This window comes from Chaetura pelagica, unplaced genomic scaffold (genome assembly GCF_000747805.2).
Source record: "Chaetura pelagica isolate M959 unplaced genomic scaffold, ChaPel_1.0 scaffold273, whole genome shotgun sequence".
NCBI classification, from domain to species: Eukaryota; Metazoa; Chordata; class Aves; order Apodiformes; family Apodidae; genus Chaetura; species Chaetura pelagica.
In genome coordinates, this window is record NW_009952828.1 from 714,861 (window position 1) to 742,611 (window position 27,751).

Genomic DNA, 27,751 nt, shown 5'->3' on the forward strand with positions numbered 1-27,751 from the left:
AACCCAAGGCAAGGAGGGAACTACTGACACTGATGCAGATTCCACGTGGTCTCCATGATCTGCTCTCAGCACCACCTCCTGCCAGGCCCTCCAGATACATCCAGCCATGGTCACTCTTACTGCCTCTTAAATTAATTTTTCTCATTATCCCAGAGGAAATAACTACAGACAGGTCAGACTCTGAGGATTTAATGGAACTAACACTGTTAGGCTGTCCAGCAACTCTCCATGAGATCTTCCCCACCATGCCTTCTGCTGCCACCAATTAGATTAGATAATTTTAAATCTGGATCATTATTGGTGGCTTCTCCTCAGAGTGTGGTGGCTTCCACACGTGCAAAACTCCAGCTCAGTAAATGCAAAGACAGTTCTCAGGTTCTCAGTGGCATCATGGAGCCCTGTGCTCCTGCCAGCTTACAGAAGGGAAACAAAGAGCCATCTCTGCCTGTCCCCCTGCTATGGCTGGGCACTGCTGCAAAAAATCAGCCAAGCTCTACCTACAGAATCCTCAGCCTGTGGTTCTTCTGTTTTCTTTCCTTCTTGCCTTTTTCTTTACATTGAGTTGCAGTGTCCAGCAAGGAGGGCAGTGGGTGACCCTAAGCATCACCCAGGGGAAGGTTCATCTCCCCATTTCTTCTTCCCCTTGGCTGGCATCACCCCTTTCTCACACCCCAGTCCCCAGAAGTATAGAATTATGCAGCAGGCTGCCAAACTGGTGAAGTAAGTGATGATTGAGAGCTCCCCAGGATGGGAGAAGGTGCAGAAGTCGTTGTATTAAGTGGTTGTACTGGGGGTGGGGGGTGGTCCATCCTCTAGTGTCTCTTCAGCTGGGAGTTGCAACCCTGCAGGGGCAAGTCCTCCTGCTCAGCAGGATTAGCCAGAGCAGGATGCTGGAAACTAGTCAAATAGGAAAAAAGGGTGATGATCCCCATGCTAAGCCCCTTGTAATTGTCCCTGTAATTGCCTCCTGATCTGCAGTGATACCAGGACACTCACTTGACAGCAGCAACATCATGAAACATCCCAGAGGGCTCAGCAGTCCAAGCCAACTGAAACAAGCCAACATCACTGTAATTCCTTCCAGCCCCTAACGAGCAGCTTCAGCCTCCATCACCTCATGCTGCACCATGTGCTCTTGGGGTGACAGTTTTGCAGTGAGATCACTGAATCCCTGACTGGTTTGGGTTGGAAGGGACCTAAAAGATCATCCAGTCCCACCCCCTGCATGAGCAGGGACACCTCCCACCAGCCCAGGCTGCTCCAAGCCCCATCCAACCTGCCCTTGAACAGCATCTCACTGGTGAAGAATATCCTCCTAATGTCTAACCTAAATCTCCCCTCTTTCAGCTTAAAACTGTTCTCCCTTGTCCCAAGTCCCTCCCCAGCTTTCCTGGAGCCCCTTCAGGCACTGGAAGCTGCTCTAAGGTCTCCCTGGAGCCTTCTCTTCTCCAGGCTGAACACCCCAACTCTCCCAGCCTGGCTCCAGAGCAGAGCTGCTCCAGCCCTTGGATCATCTCTGTGGACTCTTCTGGACTCACTCCAGCAGCTCCATGTCCTTGTGTTGGGAACCCCAGAGCTGGACACAGGACTGCAGGGTCATTTCACCAGAGTGGAGCAGAAAGGGAGAATCTCCTCTTGACCTGCTGGTCACACTCCTGTGGATGCAGCCCAAGACACGAGGCAACGATCCCAGCTTTCCTGCAGGTGAGCTGAAATGGAGGCCTTGCAACTATTGCAGCTGGGATGACAGGTCACTGCACTTTGCTGCCTCCTTTCCCCTGGTGTTTCCTCCTCCCCACCACTCCTTCCCTCCAGCACAACCCCCTGCTTGCCCAGCAGTGCCAACCCTCACCCTGACCCAGGCCCTGCGGTACCCGGTGCCTCTGCTCCATCCTTCTGCTGGCTGGGGCATTTAACAACATGTCTGCAAAGTGCACGTGCAGGCCCTGCTCACTGAATGTGTGGAAAATCTGGCTCCAGTACAGTGTTGCTCTATTTTACCTTCTTTACTGCTTGAAAAACATTTGGCTGCTGCTGGAGGGAGCCAGGCGAGACGCACACATCACCGCGCTCCAGAAATAGCACCCGCTGCCTTGCACAGTTTTGCAGCTCAAACGTTTCCTTTCAGCTCAGCAGCCTGTCCCTGTCCCTGGAGCAGCTCTGGAGGAGACAAACCAGGGCTGTGGAGCATGTGGCTTGGGGTGAATCACTGTGGGTTTCATGACTTTGAAGGCAGGTGAACAAAGTGTGAGCAGGTTTGATTTCCTCTCCCTCGTTTCCAGCTCCTGGGCATCTTCTGCAAAGTGTTGGATGAGCCAACCTGTAGGTTGGAGAAGTTGTACATCAAAGCTTTTAGCTTTGGCCTGGCAAGCAGAGCTGTCTTTGAGGACAAGCCCCCCATGAAAGCTGCCAGGACATCACAGCCCGTGTCTCAGAGGGAAGTCAGCTTGCAGAACCAGCACAGGTTAACGCTTTTCTCTGGGACCCACCACTGAGCAAAATATGAAGGTTTCTGATGATACAGACCATCCCCAATGCAGAAAATAAATGTAATTTGTAGTTTGAGTTGGGTTTGGGCTGGTGATCTCTGGATGAAAAGCTCTCTGTTTTCTTAGGTAGGCTCTGAGGTCTCCAGGCAGCCATGAAGGGCACCAGCACATGCTAGAAAATCAAACCAATTTCTGGAACAATGTGTGCTGACATCAAATCCAACCTTTTGTGGATCTCATCTCTGAAAATGGGGAAATCATCCCCCATGGCTGTTCAGATAATGTTCAGCACAGTTTGTGATCAAGCTCAAGCCTCAAATGCTGAGAGGAGAACACCATTGCCTACAGGACATGACCATAAAACACCTACTAGCATCCCGTGTCTGCAGACAGCATTTGGCAACACAAACCCACTGGACGTGCTGAAATCACTGAGGATCCCTCATACAAAGGAGATACATGGTCAACACCAAGAGGTGTCCATCGACCACTTGGTTTGAACGTGCACATCACATTCCCACACCCCAACCAGGAAACCTAAAGCAGGACCACAGGTCCTGCCTGTCTTGCAGGACCTCCCCAGGGGATCCAGCACCACTTAGAGGGATACAGCTTAACCTGTGCTCTCAGATCCACACTGCAGCTCTTCCCCTGGGATTTCTGCACCATCAAGGATCCGGTTGCAACACCTGGCTTTGGACTAGCAGATACCTAGAAATCCTAAACAAATATCCAAAGCATGTTTTTTTCCACCATTCTTTCAACAAAGCTTCTGGGTGGGAAAAACACTCTAGGGAGCCCTAGAGATCAGTGTTTGAAGTGAAGTGATCACGGGATCACCAGGTATTTTATTTCCTTAGGTAAAGAGCTTGGGCTGGGAATAGGACAATCCAGCACAAACTGCCCATTAAATCGACACATGAAGTAACATTTAGGAGTGACAGGACATGTGTTTTGGTAGCAAATGTACCAACTTTTGATGAACCAGCACCCCATGCCTCATATCTGATGGCCTAAGACCACATGCAGCCCTGAGGGCCCAAGGCACAGCAGTGGGTGGCTGGTGATGAGGCTGAGCTGGGAGCAAGGGAACACCAAAACATGCCGTGTGAGCTCCACCTGAGCTCTTTCCTGTGGGATCTTCTGCAAGCTCTGCGTCACCTCATTCTCAGTGTGAGGGAGAAAGGTGGACCCTGCCCCTGCAAGGCTGGATGCTGGCCCAGCAGCAGGCTGGACTGCACAGGAAGACCAAGTGCAGCTGGGCCACAGTTCCCTCCCAGAACCCCTTCCCCTCCATCAGAGCTTGTTTGACAGGCAGGGCTCAATTTCAAACACACACGAGATGAAAACCAGAACACAAGGGCTATCACACACATGCCTGTCCTGCAGGACATGCTCTCTGGCAGCTCTGCCTCTCCTGCTTTCCCCTTTCCCTGCAAGAAAACTCTCCTTCAGGAAGACAGAGTGTCACCATCACTGAGAGAAAAAGGGAAAAGCACTGAGTGTTGGCACTGAGCCTGCTGCAGGAGACACATGCCATTGCCCAGATACCCGAAATCCTTGAATCAGAGTCTGTAGCTGCAGGGAAGGGTTTTCCATGGCTCATATGGACTCTTTGCTGCTCACATCCCCTGCTCTCACCCTGGTCTCATTGCTGGCTTGCAGGTTGCAGCATTAGTTTGGCTCACATTGGATCAAAGGCTGCAGGTCAGAATCATCAGGACCTCCCATGATTTGTTATTTATTGCTGCCTAGTGACACCAGTGGCTTTACTGGTGGCATTTTTTAACTGTGATCTTCTGGGGACACCAAAACCAGCATTTACATTTCAGCCTTTCCTGGCAGGAACAGTCTGGGCTGTTTCACAGAGCAGAGCAGCAGGCAGAGCCCTGCATGACTCTTTTTCCTTGCAGGCTCTTTGTACATAACTAACCCAGACGTCCTGCCTGGCACACTTAATTTAGGGCTTTTTATTTTTTTTGTAGGGGGGGGAAGAAAAAACAGGAGAAAAAATAAAAGCAAAAAGACTGAAAGCAGCTGTTTGCCTCCTGGGTTCCAGCAAAACTGAGGTGCATTTGCAACCTGGAAAAGAGAGTCCAACATTTTTTAGAAGCCCTGGGTGGTTGTTATGGCAACAGATGCACGTGTGTCTGTGTGTGCATGTAAAATAGACTCAAACCCAGGTTGTCAAGGGCAACACGAGTCAGCATCGAAGTCACACCAAACTTGCTGTCTTGCCTGGTGTCATCTGAAAGCAAGAGCCAGCTCCAACAGGGACTGGGAAATATCCTGGTAACTCGGTGCTGGTGCCAGTTCCTGGCTGGGAACTCAGCGCCGTCTCGCAGCTGATTCAGCTTCTCAAGAAGAGGGTAATTTTCTTTATCCTGTTTGCTTCCTCCTCCCTTGCAGACTGCCACAGCACCTTAACCCAGCTGGGCAAGACAAGCTCATGGCTCCCTCCCAAACAGATGGCTGCAAGGAAGGTCCAAAAATAATCCAACCCATTTGCCTGGGAGTTTTGAGCCTGCTCTGCTGATTGGCAGACCCTCCAGAGACCACCAGAAGAAGCAGATGGTCAAGACATGAGATCAGAGCTGGAGGCAGAGATGTCAATCAATAGGTTGGAGTGCCAGGCTCCAGGATGTGGTAAGGAGCAGGCAGCTACAGCAGCACCCAGCATTTTCCTTCTATTCCCTAGAGCAGAAATTCCTAGATTTTGTTTCCTTGGGCATGTCAGCAGCACAGCAGGAGCTCCTGGCTGAACACAGTCATGGCTCAACATCTGCTGCTCCATGTCTGGCAATAACCCACTAAGCAGGACACAAGCACAATTTGCAAATCCCTGTTCTAGCAAGAACCTCATTGGCATCATCAAAGACAGGAAACAAACCCCAAAGACAGCACATTCCTTTCCCTTACCCTGCCACTTGGAGCTATCTCCATTTTTCTAACTTCATGGAGGGTAGAGCTCACACCTCTGTCACCCATGAACTGTTCTGCTATTCTGGAAGTCCAGACACGACCTCCTTATTGTAAAATTCAGCTTTATGTAAAGCAAAAGGACTAGAAAATCCCTGCACCACCAAAATCCTCATCTCAAATTCTCAGGCTGCAGCAACCTTGCAGCATTATTCCAAAGGCAGGGAGGCTTGTAAGAAAAAAAGGCCTCTGCAAAAAAAAAGGGCAGGTTTGTCTCTGAGGAGCACCTGGACACCCTGCTGTGCATCTAGCCCCCCCATCCCTTCACCTAGAGAATCCCAGCAGGTGCTTGAGAGGCTGTAAGATGGTTGCACACAAAAGCCCTGGCTGATGGCAGCACCAGGACAGACCACTCAGATGGACAATCATGCAGCTGCTGCTCCACTCTTTGCCCTGGGAGGGATGAAAGGGGCTCCTGGCACCAACATGCAGGTGACATTTTTTCAGCAGTGATCAGAGAAGCAAAACACCATCAGCACTTATTTTTGTCTGACACTTCCTGTTTTAAAGTCTTAGGCTCACCCTTCTGTCATGGCAAACAAAAGTAAAACACATTGGGCACCCACCAAGGAGTCTGGAGCTCATCTCCTATAAACAGGCTGGGAGAGTTGGGATGCTCAGCCTGGAGAAGAGAAGGTACCAGGGAGACCTTAGAGCAGCTTCCAGGGCCTGAAGGGGCTCCAGGAAAGCTGGGGAGGGACTTTATACAAGCATGTGGAGTGATAGTGTGAGGAGGAATGGTTGCAAACTGAAAGAAATTTAGATGAGACATGAGGAAGAAATTCCTTGCTGTGAGGATGGTGAGAGCCTGGCCCAGGTTGCCCAGGGAAGCTGTGGCTGCCCCATCCCTGGCAGTGTTGAAGGGCAGGCTGGATGGGGCTTGGAGCAACCTGGGCTGGTGGGAGGTGTCCCTGCCCACGGCAGAGAGTTTGGAATCTGATGATCTTTAAGTTCCCTTCCCACCAAAACCAGTTTGGGATTCTGTAACTCTGTGACACCAGGCCCACCCACCCACATGCTTCTCATTAGGAGTTTTACAAAGGGACCTGGAGTCTCTACAGAGGGACCTGGACAGCCTTGTTGATGGGCCAAGGCCAATTGTATCAGGTTTGATAAGGCCAAGTGACAACTGACTTAACATGAGCCAGTGTGTGCCCAGGTGGCCAAGAAGGCCACCAGCATCCTGGCTTGCATCAGGAATAGTGTGGCCAGCAGGAGTAGAGAGGTGATAGTGCCCCTGTGCTGGGCACTGGTGAGACCTCACCTTGAGCACTGGGTGCAGTTCTGGGCCCCTCACTGTAAGAAGGTCATTGAGGTGCTGGAAGGAGTCCAGAGAAGGGCAATGAAGCTGGTGAAGGGTCTGGAGAACAAGTCATATGAGGAGAGGCTGAGGGAACTGGGGATGTTTAGTTTGGAGAAGGAGGTTGAGAGGAGACCTCACTGCCCTCTACCCTCAAGTGAATAATTATAAGACCAGAGGAAATGGCCTCAAGTTCCAGCAGGGGAGGTTTAGACTGGAGATTAGGAAGAATTTCTTTCCTGAAAGAGTGGTTGGACAGTGGAACAGGCTGCCCAGGGAGGTGGTGGAGTCACCATCCTTGGAAGTGTTCAAGAAACGTGTTGATGTGGCACTTCAGGACATGCTCTAGTGGCTGAGGTTGTGGGGGGTTTTGTGGGCGTTTTTTTGGTGGACTGTGTGTGGTTGGTTGTGTTTGGGTATTTTTGTGTTGCTGGTTGGACTCAGTGATCTCAGAGGTCCTTTCCAACCTCAGTGATTCTGGGATTCAGTGATTTGTGACCCCTCAGCAGTGCAATGTTGCTGTAAGAAATTGAATACTTGAGCATGAAGTATGTGTTACAGGGCTGCCTTATACAGCAGCAAAGTGATTAATTAAAATTTACAAGAGTAATCCAAATGCCTAAGCATGTTTCTTGGCGGGAACTCCTGTAACCTGCTGCCAATAACATCTCAAACTAACGACAATCCCAAAGTCAACCTTGGGGAGCCATGAAGAGTCTCTCTGCACTGAGCCAGTTGGTAATGGGAGAAGACCAGAGAGATACACAATTCTCCAGGAAAAAGCAAGCACGTGAACACAATGCTGTCTGGGACGTCTGGCTCATACTGGGAATAACCCTCTCCCAAGACACAAACACTGGCCAGAGCCCAGTTTTGTTAACTGTTGTGCTGCTGCACTGAAACTGCTGCATAAAACAGTGAAACAGCCAAGTTCACACCCAGCCCCTTGATCTGTGAGATGCCAAACATTTCCCAAAAGCAGAGACTAAGTTATTTCCTGGGAGAATTTCTTCATAAATCTCCAGAGGACACAGACACCAATCACACTTTTTTCCCCAGCCCCCTCAAATCTGCCCACAGAACATAATCCAATAACTTGATACTTTGGGTAAACTTTGAACACAAAACCTAACATAGAAATTTTCATGGGGCAATACTTGGCAATAAAGTAGAGTTGAGGGATCAAAACTAGTGATTTAAATGGTAAAAAGACTCCCAGTTGACCACAGTGGGTTTACAGAGCTGTAACCCATCAGAGCTGGTCTGGTCACTGGAAACTGGCTGCATAAATCAAATGAGAGGGGAGAGACTCCTTCAAACTGATCTCCTGGTGCTGTTCCCCAAACAACACCTTTCCCTTGCAATGTGTAAATAAATGCAACACTTGTAGTGTACTGAACTAACCTACACTAGCTGTTAGAGCAACTCCTGTGTTTCATTGTCATCACTAAATGGCTGCAGTGTTTTCAAAGCTCCCTAGTTGGTTACTGGTAAAGATTTCACTGCCATGAAATAAATCTTGCAGCAACGACTGGGAATCTTACTCATGGAAACACAGCTCATTTATTACCTTATTTTAGACACTTAAATTAGTACAGATCAACTCAGTCCTACTGGAATAATTATTTTAGCAGCAGAGTCAAAAAGCAACTGAAAAATAAAATGCCTTACCCCAAGTGAAAATCACTGTCCAACCACTTGTCTATAGAGCCCCCTCAGCTCCCCCCTCCAACTGGAAAGTTGTCCTGGATTCAGGAAGATCTTTACAGCTCCCAGGGAAATGCACTCAGATGCACCAAATGACACACACCTGAACCCCATCACCTGCACTTACCTGAGGCTAAAGTCTCCAGTCCCCCCTTGTCTCCTGCTTTGAAACTTGGGGTGCTGAGTCCCTGCTCAAGGGGAGGCCCAGAGATCATGCCCTGCTTCAGAAAGTGCTCAGCCCCTCCAGAAAGGATCCTGGGACTATGGGAACACACTTGCATGTGCTACAGTCCCAGCTCTTCTAGGAACCCAGGAGAAGGCCATGATTTCCATGGGCTAAAATATTGAGCAACATCTCCTGTTGATCTTAAGAGCCAAGCAAATGGAATTAAAAACTCATACAAATAAGATAGTAGAGAAATTTCATAAGATCACTTCTGGCAGAGCTGGGAACAGAATCCAGGACTCTGGTTAAATCTGGCAAGTCTCCCCCAGTTAGAGAGGTCCAGTTTATTGAAGGAGCCAGGTTTCCAACCACCCCCCTGAGGGAGTCCTGGTTTCCACCAGGACTCTGCTTCCCAGTAAAGGGCTGGTTGAGCAATTAGCACATTTGAGCTGCACACCCCAGATGTTCCCAGAACAACCAGTTCATGGAGAGGGGAGAGCTCAATGGTGCCACCAGCTCCTGGCTCAGCAGCAACGACACAGAAACCAGATGGGTCCCAGTCCTGCTGCCTTTATTTGCCTTTTCTAAAACTCACCAGAAGTGTGAGATGAGCTTTAATTAAATAATGTTTATTTGCAAAGTTGAGAAGTCCCAAAATTAAAGCTCCAGAAGCTTAATTTCTACTGTGTGCACAACCAGGTTTTACATACATTAAAAGGTACTTTTTTTCAATTTTTGTGTAAATCTTACAGAATTTCTGCATTTTGCTGTTCCTGGACAGCCCATGAAGGAGGCAGAGCAAGCCAAGAAACCAAAGCTAATGCTATCTGATATCAGGCCAAACTGACCTATTATCTAGAATATCTTATTTTTTCTAATGTTGTTTTCATGCAGTTGCACTGCAATTGGCAGATAATCTAATTCAAATGGGAGGATTTCTCCTCCCAAGCAACAGTTCATTGTCCTTAAAAGCCCCAAACCCGGGGTCTGCTCAGCTCAGCAGAGAGGAATTCCAGTGACTGGAAGATAAATGGTCCTCAGACAAACTCCAGCTCTTTCCACCCGAGTTCTTAACTCCTTAGCTTCCCAGACTGATCATTGTATTAAAATTTAGGATGGCTACTAATTTTGCACAGTCATTAACTGTCTGGAGCTCAGATTTTGTCCATAGCCTCTGTATTTTGAAGCAGCCTGTCTGCACAAGCACAGATGCTGTGATGTGACTAAGTGCATGACATAAGTCCAATTACTTGGGTGTCAACATCTGCAGAATTTGTCTATCTACAGCTTTGAGGTCGTGCCTGATGTTCCTAAGCATCTGTCTAAACTTATGGCAGTTTTCACTGCATTTTTGGTGTCATTTGTTGGAAGAAGGACTAAGGCTGTGCACCCAAATAGGACAATCCTTAAGTATGAAGGCAGATTAAATTGGTGAATTAAAAATAACCAGATACATACGTGAGCAAGGAAACCTCAGTGAGGCCCAAGGAATAGTTGAGCTATAAATAACAGATGCAATAATCTCTAATCAGTTAAATAATATTTATTCCATGCTAACATTCACTGTGGTTCATAAAAAAGTTCACTTCTAAAAAGTTAACTTTAAAATGTGGCTAAAATGAAGATACTGGAGTGTTTTACACACTTCTAGTAAAATATCATCATCCTGCCCCATGCTGAATCTCACCTTCCTGTGCTGAGTTGCTGCTTTCTAGCTCCACACTGAACACACCAATGCAGCAACTCACAATAATGATTTTCCTTGCCCCAGTGTTTAGAAGGTTGGTCTTTCCAAATCCTTCAAAAGCCTTGGATTCCTTCCCATCACCCTTGAACTCCTAGGAAAGAACCACTCTCCTGTGAAACGAGCACCCCAGGGCAGGAATGAGAGGTGGTCCCTGCACCCAGGGCAGCTGGGGGTGCTGCCTGCCCTGCCCAAGGCACCCACAGGTAGGAGGGTTATTGCTGGAGTTCATCACTCCTTTATTGGTACAAGGGCACTGTCAGGAGAGCCAGTTAAGCTCTATTATAACTCCTTTTGACTGACAGGCAGGGAGTAATGAGTGTCATTGCCTGAGGAAGGCCAGACGAAAAGGAAGTTCTAAATAGACCTGTCAGAGAGATGCTAAAGAGACTCACACATCAACTAAATCAGTGCCCAACACATAAAAATCTTTTAATCTACCCGCCTTTCAATTTTAAATGTTTACCAAGGCCCTACTATCCACAGGGCTGCATAGGTAATATTTTTTTTTTGCTTGATAAATAATTGTAATGACCCTTCTAAGTACATGCCTGGATTGCTTTTCATGAAAAACAAGAGAAAGAAGAGAAGAAAAGCAGCAGCAGGCTGCCAGGGATCCACATGCTTCAGTAGCTGACAAAAGGCAAGAGAATTTGGGCTGATTGTCTTTTTTTTTGTGTGTGTCTTTTTTTTTTTTTTGTTTTTTCCTCCCCCTGCCATAAAGCTCCTGTACTGTTAGATCTGAGTAGGAAAAGGTTAATCATCTAACAAGAGCATAAAATTATAACAAAAAACAAGCTTGACCACATAACTTCTTGCTATGCATTGTTACCTACTTAGAGTGGCTTATTTAAGACATTTCTTTATACTATATATTAAATACCCCTTTTTTGCATTAACTCCCATGCTATTCTTAGCATGGCCTCATTTAAATTCTAAGTTTCTCCAATTTAAGCTTTTTAATGTTAACTACAGACTGGTTCTTCCCCCAGAAACTTGAGCTTAGTCACCTTTCAAAAAGTTTGGTGAACAGAAGGCATCTTGGAAAGTGCTCTATTAATTAAAAAAAAAAGCAGCTTTGGAATGATGATTTCACAAGTTGTTATGGGAACTGGCAGCACAGCTGATGCCCCAAAGGAGCACTGAAGAATGTCTATAGGATCTGGAGGGATAATCATGTAACACAGACGTCTGTAAAAGGCATGATTTTCACCCAAACTGGATGACAATTTGTAACCTAATGCTCACAGCCTTGTGTGCCAGCACCAACCCATGGGCTGAGCAACACATCAGACCAGAACTATGTGGCTGGGCTGAAACTGGTGAGGGGCTGGCCCTCTCCCAGCCCACCCAGGCCATCAGGAGAGTGTCCCTCCTCCCCTGTTTATTTACTTTGACAACACATTAATATTCGTTCACACTACCTCACATTTTCCAGAACCTCTGCACTTGCAGACTTTGTACTGGAGAGGGAGGAGCAGGGTGGGGAAGGCAGCAGTTGCAGCAGCACCACTTGGGGATGCTGGCAACGAGGAAGACACAAGCGGCAGATTTGATTTCTTTGGATGGTAACTGAGGCCACTGCCTCAGTAGGAGCAGCCCTCCTTCCCAGCGTGGTGGGAGGGGATGTGCACTTTATAGAATCAGAGAATCATTAAGGTTGGAAAGGAAATTACACATCATCAAGTTCTAACCCCCCTGCCATGAGCAGGGACCCCTCCCACCAGACCAGGCTGCACAAAATCTCATCCAACCTGGCATTAAAAACCTCCAGGGATGGGGCATCAACAACCTCCCTGGGCAACCCATCCCAGTTCCTCACCACCCTTAGAGTGAAGAATTTCTTCCTAATATCTCACTTAAATCTCCCCTCTCCCACTTTTAATCCATCCCCCTTGTCCTCTCCCTCCCTGCCCTTGTCCCAAGTCCCTCCCCAGCTTTCCTGGAGCCCCTTCAGGCACTGGAAGGTGCTCTAAGGTCTCCCTGGAGCTTCTCTTCTCCAGGCTGAACACCCCAATTTTCTTAGCCTGTCTTCACAGCAGAGGTGCTCCAGGCCTTGGATCATCTTTCTGGCCCTTCTCTGGACACACTCCTGCAAATCCTGCCAGCTGTGAGTGCCCAGCTGTGCTTCCATCCTTGAGGAGAACCAGGAATTCTGTAGCTCCTGGCTGAGGCTCTGCAAGTGCACAAGGCCCCTGCCAGTGCCAGGCAGGCTCAGGGCTTCCCATGCACTGAGACAGCTGAAGCCTGAGGGTTGTTTTCTAAATGGGAAGATTTAATTTATGAGCACCTTCAGGGATATTTTGGCTTTTAAAGGAGAGTTACAGCCCAGGCTGGGTGGAAGAGCAGAGCTCAAACTGCACAGGTCATGCCTGAGCCTGGGTTTGCATGTGAGGAAGGTGTGTTGGGTCTATGGGTGGCACAGAAGTACAGGCAAGGTTTGTATGGCAGCAATCACACCATGTTCCCAACCCTGGGTGCTCCCTGGAGGACACAACAGCATTTCCTGCTGGCCAGACCAGGAATATTCTCCAGTGACCCACACTGTCCACATGGTTTAGTCAAAGCACTGCAGCAATAACCCTGGGACAACCTGGTGTGGGACCAGACACAGACATGTCACAGGAACCAGGAGTTTCCAGACCACAAGTGACAAGAGCAGAGGCTGAAAAGAGCTGGGTGGGCCACAGAAGAAGCAGGATCCCAGGCACAGGCTGAAATGTTACTGAGCTCTGCAAAAAGCACTTTAAGGAATGTTCCCAGGCCCACCTGCCAGCACAGCCCCTGAGCTGTCCCCGTGCCTTGTCACTACCCTGAGTCCATGGGAAAATGCTACAAGAGGAGTTCAGAAGAAGAGCAGGGCAAAGTCTCCCATCACTCTGTTCTCACTTGCTCGGTGGTGATGTCTGAAATGAGACTCAACTCAGCAACTGGGCTTGGCTTGCAGGTCTCTGTGGGGCTGTGGTCTGAAGATAAGAGCAAATCTCACTGTGCTTCCCCCCAGAGCTGCTGCTCACATGTGGAAGGAAGTCCAGTAAGGCTGTAAAGGTACCTCTTGATCTGCCTTCCAAAAGCTTCTTTCAAAATGTGCTCTGCTGAGCTGTTTATGCAAATTCTTGCAAGTTGCCTTGACAGGGTGCCAGGCTTCCACCAGCCATGCCCAGCACTGTTCTCCCATCCCTTCCCACTGCTCCTGCTCTGCTGGGCAGGGACAGCTCAGGGGGAAGCCACAAGACCAACCCACCTTCCATGCTGTACCCCTGCAACACAGGCATGCCCAGAATACCCCATGTACACTTGGAGTATCTTTATATCACAGAATCAGATAATGGTTTGGATTGGCAGGGACCTTAAAGATCATCTAGATCCAAGCTCCATGGGCAGGGACACCTCCCACCAGCCCAGGCTGCTCCAAGCCCCATCCAACCTGCCCTTCAACACTGCCAGGGATGGGGCAGCCACAGCTTCCCTGGGCAACCTGGGCCAGGCTCTCACCACCCTCACACCCAACAATTTCCTCCTCATGTCTAACCTAGATTTCCACTCTTCCAATGTAAAGCCATTGGGACTTAAAGGCATATACAGGTTGCACATGGTGTGTGCCTTGTCACTGAGTCCTACTTCACTGGTCTTGCCTTCCTTCCTCCTGCCCACCCCAGCCCATCAACCTGAGCTATTTTTTCAGCTGTCCTTTCAGCCTGTGCCAGGAGAGGGCTCTTGGTCTCCTTTCCCTCTGCAGCCTTCAGCTCTCCAAAAGTACAGCCTGCAGCAACTCGGCATGAAGGAAACATTTCTTGCACCAAAACCTTGCAGAACACACATTAGGAGCCCTGGTACTTCCACAGATGAAAGAAGACTAGTATGTGATTTATTTTTTTTTCTGATTATTTTTTTTGTCTGTACTCCACAGTGGAGAAGACTCCACTGGGGTTTGGGAGAACCAGAGAAATGAAGGTTTTTAACAAAGTGCCTGCAATTTGGGGTCACCTAGTGATTTTCTGGAACCTCTTGCACAGTGTCTGGCTGTGTGTTATCTCAGAAGGTAGTGAAGAGCCTGCATCAGGTCTTCTCTGCAGAAGTACTTCATGGGGTTAGGAGGTTTGCTTGCAATTTCACACTAGCTCCAAGGAAAAGGGACACATATTCTCAGGACCTGCTATTATTTCCTCTTTGCCCAAGCCACCAAGCCCTGCTCTGCCCTCCTCCAGCAGAGCCAGCTCTCCCCTAGGTCTCCTGCACCATCTGAAGTTGGGTGCACTTTGAGATGTCCTCCTCCCAAGCTCCATCTTCTCTCCTGAAGCTCTGTCTCCCACCCAGCCAGCTTGGCCAAAGTGCCCCAGCCAGACCTCTCCATCACACCAGCACAACATGTCTGGCTCATCTCTACTGCCCTTACATGTGTCCCCCCTCAGCCACTTCTACACCAGTCCCTCAGAAACACAGGGAGGGGGAAAAAAAAGGTCCTTTACAGATGTGGTTCTCAGATGTCATAAATGCTTCACATACCTCCCATCTTTGACAAAAGCTTGAGGAAAATTGGCAGAGCACACGTATCATCACCAATAAATTATGGCCTAAGAACTAAGAATCACTCAGACTGGGAGGCTTCCTCAAGTCATGTGAAGTTGTGCTCACACTCATCTTCCTGGCCTGGGGTCTCTCCAGAGAGAGATCAGTGGGTCACATTTCTTTGTGATGGTTTGCTGACCTCTTGTGACCCATCGGTCAGGAAAGAAGGAGAAGCTATGCTGCAGGACAACCTTTGCTGCTCCCAGTTGATGCTGGACTTGAACCAGTCACAACTGCTTTGCAGACCTCTCTCCAAGCCAACCCACCAAACCAGGTTTCCCAACAGACCTATCCTCCTCATGTAGGAAAACAAGCTCCTTCCATTATTTGCACCTTTTCCTCCTGCCTGAAGTCCAGAGCTTCTGACAAAACCCAGCAATCAGAAGTGTTATCTATCACAGTGTTATCCCATCCAGCTCCATGGGATGGTGCTGGACGTGCTTCCTGCACTTGCAGCCCAGAAAGCCAACCATGTCCTGGGCTGCATCAAAAGAAGTGTGGCCACCAGGGCCAGGAAGGTGATTTTCCCCCTTCACCCAGCACTCATGAGACCCCACCTGAAGCACTGTGTCCACTTCTGGAGCCCATAACATATAAACTCCATGGAGCTCATGGAGTAAGTTCAGAAAGGGCCACAAAGATGATCCAAGGGCTGGACCATCTCTCCTACAAGGACAGGCTGAGAGAATTGGACCTGGAGAAGAGAAGGCTCTGGGAGGACCTTATAGCAATCTTCCAGTGCCTAAAGGGGCCCTACAGGAAAGCTGGGGAGGGACTTGGGACAAGGACTTGTATTGAGAGAACAAGGGGTAATGGATCAAAACTGGAAGAGGGGAGATGTAGGTGAGACATTAGGAAAAAGTTTTTAAATGTGAGGGTGGTGAGAGCCTGGCCCAGGGTGCCCAGGGAAGCTGTGGCTGCCCCATCCCTGGCAGTGTTGAAGGGCAGGTTGGATGGGGCTTGGAGCAGCCTGGGCTGGTGGGAGGTGTCCCTGCCATGCAGGGGGTGGGAATGGATGATCTTTAAGGTCCCTTCCAACACAAACCATTTTATGATTCTATGATTTCTCAAATTATGAATGGACTCACCTCAGGAGTCCTCAAGACCTCGGGGAGGGCCAAGCTAAAAGGTAAGATAATGCCTGTTGTTTTTTTGGAAATCTGATGTTCAGGCATCTTCCTCACCAACATTTGTTCTGCATTCACATGGGCTCACACATTAGTCTCTTATTGTGTCCTTCAGATGTATTAGATATAAAAGGATGAGAGAGAAGACCTGCCCTGTGGTGAGGAAAGGAAGCAGGTCATTCCCACCCATATAGTGGAAATCTCAGGGTTACCAAGATACTGTTTTATCCTCAGACATGAGGCTTTACCCACTTATGTTAGCACATGTTAAGGGCACAATTTATCACTTGAGACAGTGCTTAGTGCAAGAGCATTAAGCCACGTACAGAGAAGAAATACACCAGGTTTCTTTAGAAAGCAGCCTGGCTCTTGGGAGTGAGAGCAGTGTCATGGGACTGAGAAGCTTCCTCTGGAACATACATACTTCATGCTGCTGTGAACAAGACAGCAATGTGTCACTTTGGGCACAGACCCTCTCTTAATTCTACCTGCTGTGTGATAGCTGTAATAAAGTAAAAAAGGATGGAAAGGCTGATGATAAATTCATAGAATTATAGAATCATGAAGGTTGGAAGGGACCTCAAAGATCATCAAGTTCCAACCCCCCTGCCATGAGCAGGGACCCACCAGACCAGGCTGCACAAAACCTCATCCAACCTGCCCTTAAAAACCTCCAGGGATGGGGCATCAACAACCTCCCTGGGCAACCCATCCCAGTTCCTTAGAGTGAAGAACTTCTTCCTAATATCTAACCTCAATCTCCCCTCTCTCAGTTTAAAACCATCACCCCTTGTCGTGTCACTACCTTCTCTGGTGAAAAGCCCCTCCCCAGCTTTCCTGTAGGCCCTTCAAGTCTTGGAATTACTTCCTTTATCACTGCAGGAACCACACATGAAGGGCACAGAAAGAAAAAGCCAAGAGCTGAGGTCCCACATCCCATGCACACTTTGCACTGCTCAGCCCCAAACTGCTCTGAAGTGAAACTCAGGCTTTCCCTTGGAAACACTCAAGCAAAGATGGCCAGTGCACACTCCCTTCCCCCCACCTCATCCCAGCCCGAGCAAGACACCCCAGAACCAGTCCCAGTGCCCCAGCAGTGCCCCTGCCCCCCCAGGGCTGCTTTGTATTTCCTGCAAGAAAAATAGGAACAGAGAGAAGGGCAGACAGGCTTCCATCTGACTTTTATCAAAGCCCGGGTGAAGGAAGACTTTCAGCACTGCCTTCCAAGCAGCCCTTTGTAAAGATGGGAGGATGGGTAAAAATAACTTGTAATTAGAGCCTAATGAATCAGCACCAGTTGTCTGGCCAAGCCTGCACCAGCTCCCATGTGCTGGTTAATGGCTTCATGTTCTTTTCATCACACCGGAGCAGCACTCCAGCCAATTCACACTCACTGCCCCCACAAATGTTTGTTCTTACACTTGCAGTGCAGGTTCAAACTCCATTTCACCCCAGAGTGGAACAGGACATGACTTTACCAGACAAGGAAGTCCAAAAAACCAGCAAACTCAGGCAGCTTGCAGGGCTGCTGCACCTGGCAGGACATGAAAGAAGCTGCAGCTCACCCTGGTTCACCCATTTCTGGAGCTTTGTTGTGGCCAAGAATCCAGCTGCGTAAGTGACACCAAGCGTCCTCTGTGGCACAGTGGGAATTAATTCAAACCACCCCAAGATTCCTTGGCATGAAGCCCCAGACTTCACGGCCGGGTTCATCCTGCGCGTTGCTGTGCAGCGCGTCTCATTCCCACCCAACCTGCAAACGTTTGCCCAGATCTTAGGCCCGTTGTGTTGCAGGATGTGGTTCTGCAGGCAAGGGAAATGCTGTGGCATGTTCCTCAGAGGTGGGAATGGTGAGACACCCCAGTGCTGCTGCTGAAGTTTGCACCAGCTCAGGATGAAGCTCCACCAGGCAAGGTGTCTGCCAGCTCGGGCAGCAGGGACTTTGCTGCTCAGGCACAGTGACTTGCAGATGAGATGCCTCCCCTGACAGGGGAATAAAATCCTTCTCCTGATGACCCCAGAGCAAATCTGGGACGTTTGCAAGGAAAGAAGATGTTATTTATTTATTTTTTTTCTCCTAAGAAGTGAAAATGACACTGGACTTTTTCTTTCCTTCTTGCATCTTAATAAAATTCCTATTAAAGACCATTTCTAAATCTTGAGTTTAACTCGTGGTTTCACCAAGTCCAGAGGAGAAAACTGATTTTCAGTGTAAAGCACAATCAAAAAACTAAAATGAAGTCCAAGGTCAGTTAAGAAAGATCAGGAAGGATTGTCAAAAAGGTGGCTTGCTTTCTTTTCATTTCAATTTATAAATAAAAATATCAAATAATCAGAAGTTTCTGTTGCTAGTAATGTGTGTGGAGCTGCTGAGATCTGGACTGTGTTTTTAATCCAAAGGGCAGGTCCACATTTAACATCAAAGATTAGTTTTCTGTTAAACTCTTTAATCATCTTTCTAGCTAAACTCTTATCAACAGAGTATAAACCAAAGGCAGCATGAGCAAAAGTTTGGTGTTATTATTTGATTCATTTTTCCCTTTCTTGTCCTCTAGAGAATCTGATAGGGGAGAACAGTGTGAATAATTTCTGTAATTCCCCTGCAAAAAGGTGCAGTACAAGCACTGCCAGCACATGCACACCCAGCCCTGAGCCTGCAACCACCATCCACGTGTCAAACAGCAAACACATCCTGAGCGCCCTGAGTTCCCATTTGCTTCTGCACTATTCAAATAACTAATGTTTCAACACTGAATAAAAAGTTCTTGCCATGACCACAGCCCAAATTCCTGTTCTGACTTGATTTCAACTCCAACCCTGCAGTCCTGGGCACAGGGAAGGTCATTGCCAGTGATGTCCTGTCTAGGAGCTGTGACACCATGAGCAGGCCCAGCGAGCTGGGATCCCAAGGGATTTTACAAAGGCTACCAAAGCATCTTTTCCCATCAGAAGGGCAGAAAGCTGTCTCAAGAACACTGGTGAGGTTTTCCTGGTGACCCACGGATCATAGTGGGTTTGATTTCCAGTGTCAGAGCTCAGGTGAGAATCAGGCAACAATTCCCCCTTATTCCTGAGCTCCAGCATCCTGTTCTGGACACATCAGCTCCTACATCAAACAACTGCCTGAGACAACAGCTGTCTACTGCAGCATCTTGCTCAATGCACTAGACACACAATATCCATGCCACAGTTTTGACGTTTGTTGGGGTTTTTTTGGTCTGCTTGGTTAAGGTATGCAAAAAAAGGGCCCACAGATTGGTCTGTGTATGCATTAACCATAAATTACATTGCTGCAAAGCATGAGGTCAAAAGAAGGAAGAGTAAAATAAGCATTCGGGTTGGTTTCCCAGCTTCAAGCTTGTTATTTTTGGCTCCATTCCTGGCCTTTCTTCTAGAGCAAAGACTGGGTCAGAAGATGAGATCCCAAGGGAGCAAAGCATTTTCCTTTTCTCTTCTCATTCTTTTGATCCTCCCCCATTCTGCAGCAAGAAGGCCACGAGCCATTTCCATGGCAAAGAAGGTGACAGATTCAATACAATGCTGCCTTTATTCTGCAGAAAACTGCACTGGTGGCAGGTGAGGGAGAGAGAAATGCCAGGAGGTGCTGGAGGAAGGATGACAGCAAAGCCAAGTATAGTCATGGGGGACTGGGCTCAGAGCTCTACAGCACCCAGGCTGGGAGGTGGCAAGTCCCAGCTCAAAGGATCCAGACAAGGCATAGAATAAATGTCAATTTTAGTTGGGTTCCATGCCAGATCCTCACAAAAACTTGAGCATGACTTCCAGCATGACTAACACCTCTGATGAGTTCTGCTGTGCTCTGCAATTGCATCTGCTTTGGAAACGTAGCACCCAGGGTTAGAAACAAGGCTTCCCACTCCTGTCCCACCACTGACTGTGCAAAATGCACATTACATATGATGTCTGTTGGCATGGGGGAGAGGGGGACACGTTTCCATGTAGGTTTGAATGACCCATGTATAGGGCATAAGGAAGGACTTACCTGCTTGGACTATTTCATTCCCTTTTCAGAAGGGAAGGCATGGTAGCTTCTCAAAGCACATGCAACTGCTTATTGAAACTTCCAGTATTTGAGTAAATATGTTAGTGAATATATAAATAAATAAATAGACATACATATAACTTATTAGCTCTATAAACTAACTTTGCACTCTTCTTAGAATCTCAGAAATTTCCAAGCCATCCCATTCTTTTATCATAATATCCAGGGCTAGAAATGGCCCACGAGAAGATAAAACCAGGTAAACTGCCAGCATAGCTGGGACTTGTAAATAAAAAATCCACCTCTTACCCACCCCTTGGCTAAACCAGCTCTGCACTCAAGTGCTCTGATTTTCATCAGCAGAACAGTCAACATCTAACCCAAGATCAGACATGAACATCATGGGCTGAAGCCTTGCACAACTGATCAAGTCCTTGACTCTAGAAGTAACTGGGACTGGCAGGTTAAAAATTCAGACTTAGGACGTGAGGTGCAGGACCTAAGGCCAAATAAGAGCAGCTGTTGGGAAATCTTGAGAAAAACAGAAAATCTGAGTATGCAATGGGAAGCCCAGTTTCAGGCCAATTTGTGACATCACGTCTCACAGGTCTCATCAAGGAATAAGATGTTCCTTTCCTGGACTAATAGTAAGGAGTTATAGCTCTGAACAGAAGTCTAATAATGTGGGAAAATACTTGTAATGCCCACATCATCCCATCACGTGGGGCCTGTGCCTGCCTTACTGCATCCCTGTGTGTCAAAGGACACAGTGACGTGGCTGTTAGATAACAGTAAAGACAAAAAACCAACACAGAGAAAGCAGGAGGTATCTGGCCTCAAAAGAGTTAAGATCACAAGGGGCAGCTTCCCCCCAGCCTCTCCCAAAAAGGGATGTGGAAAGCAAAGCAGGTATGGACAGGACACCCATCCTAGGAAAAGAAGACTCAGCCCAGCAGGCAAGAAGGCAGAGAGACAGTGGAGCTGTTACCAAGCCAGGAGAGGAGTACAGATGGGTTCACCTGCTTCTGTTACTTGCAATGAGTTGTGTTGCACCTTGGAAGAAAGAGTGGATCTGGTTTGACTCGAGAGCCACTTTCCACAGCCCCTGTCTCAGGCTCCTGGCAGGACCAAGCCCCTGCATGTGCTGAATCCACCCCTGCTGCCCCAGGGAGCTTGCAGAACCCATCCCTGCTCGCAGTGAAGAGCAGAGAGGTGGAGAAATGCCACCCCTGGAGAAGCCCAGGCAGGGAGCTCAGGCACAACAAGATATCAGGGGATTGCTGTGAATCACTAACCCCAAACAAATTCTAGCATTTCCTGGAGAATACCCACAAATACAGAATTTTTTCTAGGTTTGTGGATATAACAGAGAGCGAAACCAGAAGAAAGTGTTTGATTATCATAATAGCAGCAGATTTCTCTGTGTGGTTATTAAAGTAACACAAGGCCAAGATCCTGCCTCCTTCAAGAGTTTTGACAATGCCTTAGTTGCCATTAAGATATTGATGTAGCATTATTTTACCTCTGAGCCCTCTCATTTGCTCTCCATTCATTGTTCATGGGATTAAGCCCTATTTTTTTTATTTTAAATGAAAACACAAGAAAAGCTCAGTGACAGGAGGATGAAGGAAGTCTGTGCTATTCACCAGCCACCCAGCCACCCACATGCTATCTTAATTCATCAGCAGACAAAGCCAGCTCTTTGTCTTTGCAGCTCCCTCTATGCCATTCATTCCTGGTGAGATATCGCTCCCAGGAATCAGAGCCTGCCCATACAGGGGGGAGAAAGAAAAAAAAATAAATACAAAACCCATCTAATCAGGCCTTAGACTTAGTCCCATTGTCACAAAGACAGCTTTTAAAAAAAACCACACCACACAACAAAAAACAAACAACAATGTATATGTAGCAATAGATCTCTATTAAACACCCTTCCCAGGGAAAGTTCAATTGTGGCTTGTGTCACAGGTGGGTGGCATGAGTGTTTTCCTCATTTAAAAGCCCTTTTGCTACTGATAGCAATTCACCTGAGCATCGAGGGAAAAGAATAATAATAGAAAATAACACATAATTATAAGTATTGGTGATAATAATAAAGATAATCCATGAATGATAAGGGAAGGATACCCATCCTTTACAGTTGTTTTAACCTTCGTATCTTTAAATACTTCATGTTTCTGCACTTAACTACATATGTGACTTGAAACTGTTAAGGGGTTAATGTCTAACCATTGTTTTAATTGGATCAACAATTGGCCTTCTGCCACTTCCTTTGGAAGATTATTCCACGACCTAATAGGAATCAGTGCCAGGAAGTATTTTCCTGAGAATCTGTGCCAGAGGAAGCACTATGGGAATAGATAACGACCCAAGTTTCACAAGGATCAAATATTGCAATTATTATCTTCCTCAGCCAGAGCCATGACAGCTACAACTGCATGTGGTCACACTTCCAAAACTGCAACATCTTAGGAATGAGAAGTTAATGGAAAAAACTTACTAAACATCCTGCAACTTGTACAAGTGAAGAAAAAGGAAAAAATAAAAACCAATACTAAATTCTGTATCGTGCCCTATTGCTTTGCTGGGGTAAAAGTAAAGGTAAAACCCAGATCCCAAGTGCTTATAAATTATCTTTGTGAACAAGATTAAAATGTCTGAGTGGCTGAGACATGTCTTCTGCCTTTTCTCAAAAGCAGCCAGTAGAATTTGCATCACTCCATGTGAACCAGCCCCAATCAACACAGAACCAGTAAGAAAAGCACCTGCCACGTTTGGCTTGTTGCGAGCACTTTCTGAACAGCAAACGTTCTATCAAGATAAATCTTGTGGAATTTCAACTGTGACAGAAGTGTCACTCCTTCAGCTCAGGGGGATGGAGCTCCTGCCTGTCCTCAGGCCCAGCCCCAGCACCCACACTTGTGCAACCTGCCCAGTGCCTCCGTCTGGCCGGACACAGGCTGCGTTTCCCAGGCAGCTCACGTGCTGCTGGCAGCAACTGTGCCCAGGAGAAGATCTTCTTCTGGCTTAATCTTCCTGACCCATAGTTCAGCCTCCAGGCAGTGGGAGGGGGGATGCTATCAGCAGTGAAGTTTCCTTTCAGACATATTTTTGCAGGATTTTTTTTTAAGGACTCACTATAATTCTTTCTATTCTGAATAACCTGTATAATGCTCTTCCTGTTGCCAACCTCTGTAAACTAAGCTATGGATACAGAATCACAGAATCATCCTGGTTGGAAAAGACCTTGAAGATCATCAAGACCAGCTATAACCTAAATCCCCTACCATAACCTGATTTACCAGCTCAGTGCTTAAATCATGTCCCTAAGCATCACATCTGTATTTCTTTTAAACACTTGACTCCACCACCTCCCTGGGCAGCCTGTGCCACTGTCCAGCCACTCTTTGGGTAAATAATTTCTTCCTAATCTCCAGTCTAACCCTCCCCTGGTGCAGCTTCAGGCCATTTCCTCAGGTCCTGTCATTACTCACCTGGGAGAAGAGCCCAACTCCCACCTCCCTACAACCTCCTCTCAGGCAGTTGTAGAGAGCAATGAGGTCTCCCCTCAGCCTCCCCTTCTCCAAACTAAACATCCCCAGTTCCCTCAGCCTCTCCTCATATGACTTGTTCTCCAGACCCTTCACCAGCTCCATTGCCCTTCTCTGGACACCTTCCAGCACCTCAATGACCTTCTTACAGTGAGGGGCCCAGAACTGCACCCAGTGCTTGAGGCACCATCACCTCTCTACTCCTGCTGGCCACACTATTCCTGATGCAAGCCAGGATGCTGGTGGCCTTCTTGGCCACCTGGGCACACACTGGCTCATGTTAAGTTGGCTGTCAACCAGCACCCCCAGGTCCTCCTCCACCGTGCAGCTTTCCACGCCCCCATCCCCAAGCCTCCACACACACAATACAGCCCTATATACACAGTGGCACTTGGTGATCTGAAAGGTCTTTTCTAAGCAAAAAAAATATAAATGCTAAGATTCTATAAATATGTGCATAAATAGTCTGTCTAGTTTTTCACCTTGCACTATGTGTGCTTGTTCATGTAAGTCCTATCACACAACTGAGAGCTCACCAGTGTGAGCAGTGAGTTCCTAAATGTGCTGTACATGTTATTTGAAAGTCAATACAGATATAAAAGTGGGGTAATTCCTGGCACTGTGCAAAGGGCTGTGTTATATTTCATACTGGTACTGGCAAAGGAGTTTTAAGACCTGTGTCATTGTCATCTGACCTGAAGAGCACCTCAAAGAACTGAGGCCAATGAGCTTGAGATTTTATGACAGAAAACTCTGTGATCTGGATAAAACAGAACTTCTGAGAAGGTCCCTCTGGTGTTTCCCTCTCTCTAGCCTTCCTGTCATGGACCTAGTGAGACCAAGACCTTGCTTGAGGACACCTCAGTGAGGTTACAGTGGACCAGCACCACATGCCTGAAAGAGGCAGCATGAGGAATAGATGAGCCCCTTTCCTGCCCTGAAGCTGACCCACAAGAAGGACTAAAAGGGATTTTTTCCATACATGACCCATTGAACAGATATTGTCATAATGCTCTTCATAGCTCTGTGGACAACTCTGATCACTGTTTCCAAGCCTTGGCTGACTGTAATCCAGCCTGTTTGCCCTGGGATACAGTTTTCTAGCCTTTCTACCCTTTCTAGCCAAATGGTTTTAAGAAGTCTCAGAGCCTTGGGTAACCCCCTGGTCTCCTGCAGATGGAATTCTGAGCTGGGACTTCAGGGACAGGTCACCTGCATGGGTCTCAAGCCAGAGGAGCAGGTGGATGAGGCTCAGTCTAATGAAGAATGCACTTCATTAGCTCCTCAAGGCTTGGTTTGTTTTATTGCTTCTTCACCAAGTGTTGAAATTCTCTGTTGGCACTTTTGAGATGTTCTCATCTACAGTCAGAATGGCTAATTATTAATTAAAGGAGAGCAGTGCTAAGTGATGCCTGTGTATTTTCTTCTGTCATAGGGCTGCTCTTAGCTGCTGGATCCTGTGTTTATAATTAAAACTGTCCCAATGCTTTGCTCTTCACATCAATAAAACAGAGGTGGTAGGGATGTTCCCAAGTACCAATATCTCAAGACTCCCTTCCCAGAAGTACCAGTGTGGACTCAGCATCAGTAGAAAAGTCTTCAGCCACTGCAGCAATGGAAAGATCACAGGCTTGAATACACTTACATATGTTTTTCTCAGAGTACAAGCAAATAGTGAAATTCTTTCTGTTAAGAGCAGCTGTCAGGACCCACACTGCTGGATCAGGGCTTCCAGCAGCCACATCTATCGTGTGTCTGTCACCTTCCACTGAGTCCCCTCTGTGGGCTTTCAAATGATCCTGACATGTCTCATCACCTACTGGTAAGGGCAGAGTCACTATGTCCATTTTACAGGCAGGAAAATGGAAGTATTAAAACAGATGAGCTAATCGATTAAAGCCAAACTATGCAAATATGTTTATAACCAAACTCCAACTGAGCCTGGTTTTTAATCAATAGAAATTAAATACAAATATACACATACATTGCTGAAATACAGTGATAGATTTATAAGCATACATATTATCTCAGCATACTTTATAAAACCTCTCTTCAGCCTCCAGCCCATGTGAAATATTGAAGGTACTAGACACATAAATTACACTTTAAGCCAGCATGGCCAGATTTCACATGTTTATCCCAGGCAATCTTGGGTTCATTTCCCAGGGACTGCTGCACAATTATTCAGTGCCTGTTGCTTTCCAGAGTGGCAGAAACCTCCTTCTCGTGCAAAAGACAAAAAGCAAATTGGATGGTACCAAAAGAGCCTCTCACTTTACAGGAGACTGAAGGAGATGAGAGTCCCTGGGTCAAAGTTTTCTGGAAGGAGTTGCTGCTCACCAGCTGGGTGTGCTGTGTGGAATCACTGCTCCTCCAGATTTTGGGAGGGGGGAAAACATATTTGAAGGTAAATCAGTCAGAACATCCTAAAAATAACTAGGAATGTGTCTAGAAAAGTCTTTCTGCTGGGAGGAGGGGGTGAAGGAGCAGAAGGAGGGCTGGAGATGGCTGGGGCAGTGGCAGGGAGAAGAGGAGAGTCTCTGTGAAGCTGCTGTTTGGGCAGCGCAGTGGAGAGGGAATAGAGGAACCACTGGACTATGAAAAAAAGAGGGTTGTCAGACTGGGGACAAGACCTACTCTGTACAGTAATGCCAGTGGGACTGGAAAGGAAATAGCTCCCTGGCTTTCCAGCTGGTGGAAGCTCTTGCTGCAGCAGATGCAGCAGATGGGAGGGCTGGAGGGGGACGTGCGGCTCCCGGGCAGCAATGGGAGCCTGAGCCCTGGAGCACCCCTGGGACATGGGGCTGCTACCAAAACCTCCCTGCTGGCAGGGGTGGGAGCAGGACTGCCAGGCAGAGAGGGTTACAGGCTGAGAAAAGGAACAGAAAGGAGTGAAGGTAGAGAGAAGTGGCAGAGAGGGGCAGGGGGCAAAACCTGCACAACTAGAAACTACTGAGAGTGTTGGTTGGTCCATTCAGGAAACAGCAAGAACAAAGACCTCTTTAAAACTCATTCTGGGGCATGGTCAAAGTTCTTCAGCTCCCAAGTGCTAGCTCTCTGCATCAGGTTCAGCTCAGAAGCAAAGCTCAGGGGTTGGAACACTCCCCTCTTTTGAGCCCCAAAACCTCACCAATAAGCCAAAGCAACACCTCGTGGCTGTGGATGTGCCAGAGAGGCCTGGAGAAGATTAAAACCTTGTCAGGGTGGATGTGACCAGCCTACCCTGAGCAGTGTGGGCACAGCCAGTCTGCACCAAAAGGCTGGGATCACCAGGGCTCCTGCTCCACTACAGTCCACAAGGATGGACCTAAGAGAGGTCCATCTGAAGTTAACACCACCCCTCTGTCCAGTGAAAGCCTCATTAGCTTGAGGCCTGTAAGCCTGTATTCAACCAGGTTTGATTCACTGATTGAGAAAAGCAGAGTCCAACAGACAGTGAGAAGAGGGACAATCCACACAGCTCATGGCAGGCTTGTGGAAGGCAGTCCAGAGTCCCTCAGACCTTCCCAAAGCTGGACTTCCAAACTGGATCTGAAAGTCACATGAGGGTCTTTCAAGCCTGGATCTCATCAGCACAGTGAAAACACTCCTGATTAGCCCTGTCTTCCTTACAGTCTGCATGTGTCACTCCATGCACAGCCCAGCCACCCTGCCCCTGTGACACAGACCTGGGCAATGGAGTCAGGAGAACACTGCCCTTTAGTCTTCCCCAGTTGCCTCAGTGTCAAAAGACTAAACCACTTATTCCATATGCAGAAGCAGACACGAAGCCTTGTTTCCTATAGATTTGCACCCTGTGGTCTTTCCTTCCCCAGCTCCTCCAAATCTCTTTTGTGCTTGGCCAACAAGGCAGGATCAGAGAGCACGATCGACCTGGAGCCACACGTGCCAGCTCAGCCACCACTGGGGACAGGCTGGTTGTCACCAGGCCCTTGCTTGCTGCAGTGATGAAGAAGATGAGCTATAACTGTCCTTTCACTAGTGGCAGTACCCACTTGTGTCTCGGTGCTCTATCCTGGTGCCAGTTGTCACAGGAATTGCAAGAACTGATTATCTTGGAGATTTGCTGCCAAAAAAAGTTGAAATTGGCCAGCAGATGCAGAAGACATTAGGGAA